The sequence below is a fragment of the Ornithorhynchus anatinus genome, chromosome 13 (genome assembly GCF_004115215.2).
Source record: "Ornithorhynchus anatinus isolate Pmale09 chromosome 13, mOrnAna1.pri.v4, whole genome shotgun sequence".
Classification (NCBI taxonomy): Eukaryota; Metazoa; Chordata; class Mammalia; order Monotremata; family Ornithorhynchidae; genus Ornithorhynchus; species Ornithorhynchus anatinus.
The window spans coordinates 35,584,667-35,591,127 of NC_041740.1; positions in this window are offsets into that span (position 1 = coordinate 35,584,667).

Consider the following 6,461-nt stretch of genomic DNA (forward strand, 5'->3'; position numbering starts at 1 on the left):
GAGGTAACTGAGGCACAGAGAAGTTAAGTGACTTGCCCAAGGTCACACAGCAGCCAAGTGGTAGAGCTGGAATTTGAACCCAGGTCCTCTGACTCCCAGACCCATGCTCTTTCCACTAGACCACGCTGTTTTCTGGAGCTGGGACTAATGCTTCCATCTTCATTAAGAGCCAGTTAGCTCCAATGTAAAGAGATCAAGTGCTCTGGTTTTATTGGTTCCTATAACTGTTAGATCTGACTGCTCCTAGGCCCTTCTGGTAGATCTATTTCTAGGCCCTGACTGAGCATGGGGCCTATTAATTAGAGTTTGCCCGTCGCTCTCAGATCTTGGATGAAAGGTGTGAGACTGAGCACACAGCACCATTATTAATATTATTATTACAATAATTATATTTTATGGCAGTTTCTCTACCCTCTACCATTTCAGGCAGGTTAATTTTTCCATTGTGAATGTGGGCTCCTTTATTAGACTGAGTGCAGTGCGAATTAGTCCAGCTGGGTTTTACCATTCCAGGTGCAATTAAGGGCGGCACGTCTCCAACCGGAGCCTCAGCCACGGCTCTCTGTCTCACCAAGCAAGATCTCCTTGGGAAAACCGACCGAATGCCAGGTGGCCACTAGTCGGAGGGTAGAGACTGCCCTCCAGGAACCGGAGGGGCAGGCTATAGCAATCTATTATTGCTGGTAATAGTAATACATGTTAAGCACATTATGTACCAAGCACTGGCAGAGATACAGTACAATCAAATTAGGCACAATCCTTGTCCCACAGTCCTAGCGGGAGAGACAGAGGGTATCATCCCCAGTTTACAAATGAGAAAATTGAGGCCCACAGAGGTTAAGTCACTTGCCCAAGGTCACCCAGCAGGCCAGTGGCAGAGCTGGGATTAGAACCCGAGACTCCTGACAGCCAACCTCACGTCTTTTCCATTAGATTACCCTGCCTCTTTGTACAGGCTAATGAAACCCATTGTCCCCCACTTTAACCAGTAGTTTCAACCTCCTCCCTCACCTGCCCCTTTTCCAGAGTTGTTAGCAAGGAGCAAAATTGGATGGCTTGCCGTTTGGTTTCTTTTTTTCCCCTTGTTAATCCTCTTGGGAGTTGCTATTGAAGGGTAAGGTGTCCCTAAGGTGTGACTTACAGAGCAAAGAGGAATAGCCAAGGGCCCAGATAAAACCGGAAGATCAAAACGGAACCGGGAAAGAGCTGACAAAACCTGAGGTTCTCCAAGCCAAAGAGCAGATGCACTAAGGCAGTGCTGTTCAGAATTCTTCCTGAGAAGGGGGAAATAGTCTTCCTGCCCGGAATGGAGAGCTGAAACAACACCTACATGAGTATAACACACTTCAACAATCCACACTGCTCCACATTACAGAAATCCATCAATCATCTTGGCAAACAAATGAGCAAACAAAATACCCTTCCTCATCCCCTATTTATGAAATGTAGGGGTTTACTGAAGGAACCTGGGCTCCCAGGATCTTCCTAAGATACAGTTTCTAAGGAGCAGGGAACGAAAAGACAGCTAAGAAGGGAGCAGTCAGGGACTCAGAGATGCATCAGGGTCTAGAGATGCAGTGGAAGACCGACCAGAGACAGGTCTAGAGTGGAGAGTGGGAAGAGAGGCATGGCTTGGAGAGAAGAGAGAGAAGTGGGGGCAGAGTCAGAACTTACCTGATTAATAATGAGGTCCTGGCTGATCTGGCTCCACCTCAATCCCGGAGGTCCAAGCAGAGTCCTGACGAGGGGCCTGAATTCAGCAGGAGCAGACACTCTGGGGAGAACCCAGGCAGTGCCTTGAGCTGCAGGTGTGCACACTGAACCTGGCCAGCACTACTGTTCTGATGCTTAGGGGTCTGCCAACATGGCTGACTTTCGGGGAGTGGAGGGGTCTGGGCAACTCAACTCCACAAGTAGATATGTCAGTGGCAAGAAGCAGGCCTGGAGAGGCCTCCCTGTGCCAATTCCTGTGGGCCAGGACTGACTATGAGAGGATGAAAACAGTGATTTTGCCCTCATAGTAAGTTGGCCCTAAATGAATGCTACTGACTTAAACTCATCCTCTAGACTGTAAGGTCAGTGTGGGCAGGGAATGTGCCTACCACCTCTGTTATACTGTACCCCCTCAACCGCTTAGTACAGTGCTCTACACATGGTAAACACTCAATAAATGCCATTAATCGATATAGTCTTCCCTACTAGCCGTAACCCCCCTCAGGGTCACACCTGGAGAGTTTCCAGTACTCTACCAGTCTCGGCTAAGGGAGAGAAGGTCAAGTAGAGGCATGCCCATTCCATTCCTAGCTTGGCCAGTAGCTACTACAAGTCAAAACTCACCCACACTGGGCACCAGCGGCATAGGAGAGAGTCGAGGGCAGAGACTCAAGTTTACTGCGTGGAAGGAGGCAATGGTAAACTACTTCCATATTTTTACCAAGAAAATTCTACGGATACACTACCAGAACGATTGCAGATGGAGAGCGGGGTGTTCTGGGAGAGCTGTGTCCACGGTGTCACCAAGGATCGAAAACGACTCGACGACATAAGACAAGACTAGCCGTAAACTTCTTGGAGCAGGGATCATGTCTTCTCACTCCACTTGATTTTCCCAAGTGCTTAGTCAACTACTCTGCTCCCAGTAGGCCGTCAGTGAATATCATTAATTGGCTGATTGACTGACTCTTCTCCTGCATCTGCCTGGCTCATTCTTGGAACTGTTGCATTTCCACGACATCCGTCGTTCCAACTTTAGCCAAACGGGGCAGCTGGGATCTTCTACTGGGTGTGCGGCCCAGAGTCTCTGGGTTGCTGGAAGGAATGGCTGCCATGGTAATAGTAGGATTCAATTAGCTCCCTGCTTGTGTGAGGCACCGTACCGAGAACTTGGGAAATGTAGAATGAAGAACTGACATGTTCACTGCCTTCAAGAAGCTTTCGGCGCTTAGAACAGTGCTTGGCACACAGTAAGCACTAAACGAACGCCATCATTATGATTACACTCTAACATGGTAAGATGCAGCTTTCAATTGATCAGCCAATCGTATTTATTGAGTGCTTACTATGTGCAAAGCACTGTATCTAAGCAATTGGGAGGCTACAGTATAGCACAATTGGTATACATGTTCCCTACCCCAAATGAGCTTGCAGTCTAGAGGGGGAGACAGACATTAATATAAATGAATAAATTGTGGATAAGTACGTAAGTGCTGTGGGGCTGAGGGAAGGGTGAATAAAGGATGCAAATCCAAGTATAGGGGTGATGCCGACGGGAGTGAGAGAAGAGGAAATGAGGGCCCAGTTGGGGAAGGCCTCTTGGAAGAGACATACTCAAGCGAGAAGCAGCATGGCTCAGTGGAAAGAGCAGAGGCTTGGGAGTCAGAGGTCATGGGTTCTAATCCCAGCTCCACCACCTATCAGCTGTGTGACTTTGGGCAAGTCATTTAACTTCTCTGTGCCTCTGTCGCCTCATCTGTAAAATGGGGATTAAGACTGTGAGCCCCACCTGGGACAACCTGATCATCTTGTATCTTCCCCGGCGCTTAGAACAGTGCTTGGCACATAGAAAGAGCTTAACAAATTGCATCATTATTACATGAATTGTACTTGTGCTCTGCACACAGTAAGTGCTCAATAAATATGATTGAATGAATTAAGGTTTTGAAGGCGGGGCAGAGCAGTAGTCTGTTGGATAAGAAGAGGGAGGGAGTTCCAGGCAAGAGGAATGATGTGGGCAAGGGATTATAAGAGGTCTTCCCCATTTAAGTCAGACTTTCCCATTTTCCCTCTCCCTCCTGCATAACCCTTTTGGATTTGTACCATACATTCACCCCATCCTCAGCTCCACAGTACTTAAGCACATATTTGTAATTTAATGTCTGACCCCTCCTCTAGACTGAGAACTCGTTGAAGGCAAGGAAAATGTCTACCAACTCACTTGTATTGCCCTCTCCCTAGTGCTTAGTATAGAGTTGTGCTCACAATAAGCACTCAAAAAATACCACTGATTGATTTATATTCTAACATTCCTCACACCATCTTGCTGGTCATAGTATAAAGCAGCAGCATCTTAGTGTGTTCTTCAAAGCCTTGAGCATCTGATCAACCTTTCTGAGCGGAGTCAAAGCCCCCGACACCCAGACTGTCTCTCTGTTTGGTGTCAAGACCCTAGATACCCACTCAAACTCTGCATGGGTGACAGAATCCTAGCCAGCAGGGATCCTTAGCCACCGGCTGTTGCTGTTACTCTAAACATACCAATAATAGTAATAATGGTATTCGTTAAGCTCTATGTGCCAAGCACTGTTCTAAGCAATAATGCCAACACTGGAGAAACTAGCCCAGTATTGACCAGAGGCTGGGCTGGATATTCTGGAGAAATCATCTTGGGAGGGAGGATCCGCTAAGGCAGGAGCCAAAAGAGGAAACTGAAGCCCTTTTCCAAGTGCCCAATGCTAGGCCTGGCACTGGGTCCCTACAATCACATCTCTCTCGCCCATCATTTCTACAAATCCCAGGCAGCGGGCCAGGCAGCCCAGGAGAAAACTGGGCTGTCATGCTGAAGGTCAAGGGGTTAAAGTCAGGCTCATGCTCCAGCCCTGGAAGTAGCCAAACACTGAACTCAGATAAGACTCATCTGAAGGACTTGGGGCCATGTAGATGGGATGCCCGGGGCCTCCGGCTGGCCAAGATCGGGGCCAGGGCCTTTGCAGTGAATCATCCCACACACACTGGAAGGAAGCACTTTATGGAGCATCCATCCACTTCCTCTCCTCCCTCCCTTCCCACCCCCCAGAAGACAAACAAAAAAAAACCCAACCCATAAGAGAAAGAAAGAAGAAATGCTGGGCTCTGGCTATATCCCTGGAAGAGCCTGTAAGCAATTCAAGCAGAATTTCTTTACACAATGGATGAGTGAAATATGAACCATGCTGCCAAAATCAGCAGACAAGCAAGCACTGTGTATTCAGCACAGGAGGAGGCTGGACATTGTTCAGTCAGAGCAGCAACTCAGCACACAAGAGGCGCTGACTCACGTTCTGGGGTGACAGTCATAAAATACAAGTTAATTTGTGTTTCACAAGATAACGCTAAGGACCGATGTTAGTGGAAACCCCTCCCTGGCCCTTCTATGATCCTGGGAAGAACTATCATTCCAGGAATTTAAAATACACTTGGCCAGAGCTCTGGTCAGCAGCGGGGGGAGGGGAAAGAAAAAAGGGAAGGGGGGGGAGAGGGAAGGCCATTCCTGACAGTTGGACTTGAAAAAAAAAAACTTAATAGTTCCTTTCTATCCCTGAAGCTCTCTGCATTCTTTATTTTTCTTTGCCATCTTTTTCGTAATGCCAAAATGGAAACTGCTCTCTCCAAATTCTAATCCCAGCTCTGCCATCGACCTGCTTTGTGACCATGGGCAAGTCACTTGACATCTCCGGATCTCAGTTTCCTCATCTCTAAAATGAAGAAAAGAGACCTACTCTCCCTCTCTCTTGGACCGTAAGCCTCATGTGGGCTGTCTGATCTGCTTACCTTGTATTGACTCCTGCCCTTAACATAGCGCTTGGCACAGAATAAGCACTTACCACAATCATGATTATCCCATCTTCCCAGAAGTAAAAGTCTTCATGGCAAATTCATCCCTGAAGGTTTCTTGTAAAAGCATGCAAATCTTTTTCTGGAAGCTTTCAGTCTTGGGACTTGCCATTTCAAGCTAGGTTGCAGGTCTATCTCGGGTTTTCAATTTTGGAAGCGGTCAGTTTTTAACCAGAGGAAACCTGTTCCAAAAGACTCGAAAAATAACTGCAGGGCCACTGCATCCCCCAGAGTTACAATCTTTTCCTTGTGGGGTTTTAATCTCCTTGTTTTCTTTCCCTGTTCAGCAGTGAACTTCAGGGAGATACTGGGGGGAAAGTATCCAGTTGCTGAAAAGATCTGAGGACTATAGGGATGATCTGGGGAGTTTGATTTTGTGTAAAAGTACCTGATTTGCAATGGGAAAGCAAAAATGTTCTGTGTGAGAAAGAGCAGTCGACTTCAGAGCAGAGCAATCAGGAGAGGATTCAGATTGGAGTTCAGATCTGGCGACACTATACAGTTTTGAGCACTTCAACCCTGACCGTTCATATTTGCCCACCTTCCCGAAGAACGGATCTCTTGCTTCCGGCTTGTCGTTCTGGGCTCTGCCAAAAGTGTGTGGCCATTCAGGGAGTATCGAGTTAACTGATCCAAGAGCTAAATTGGTAGGGATTCGGGGATTCACCCCAGTAGAGCTCATCTTTAGTCACCAAACCCCACTGAACCCAAATAACACTTTTTCAGGGAGACAGCCGTTTAAGTGCTAATGCAATGATACTAAGGTCAAGTATTTGTGGTTTCCAGGTGATTTAGCCTGACAGTGCCATGTTAAGGTAGCCCTTCACCCACAAAGAGAGGCCAGTTCTGAGCCTCGTGGAGAGTTAGATAAA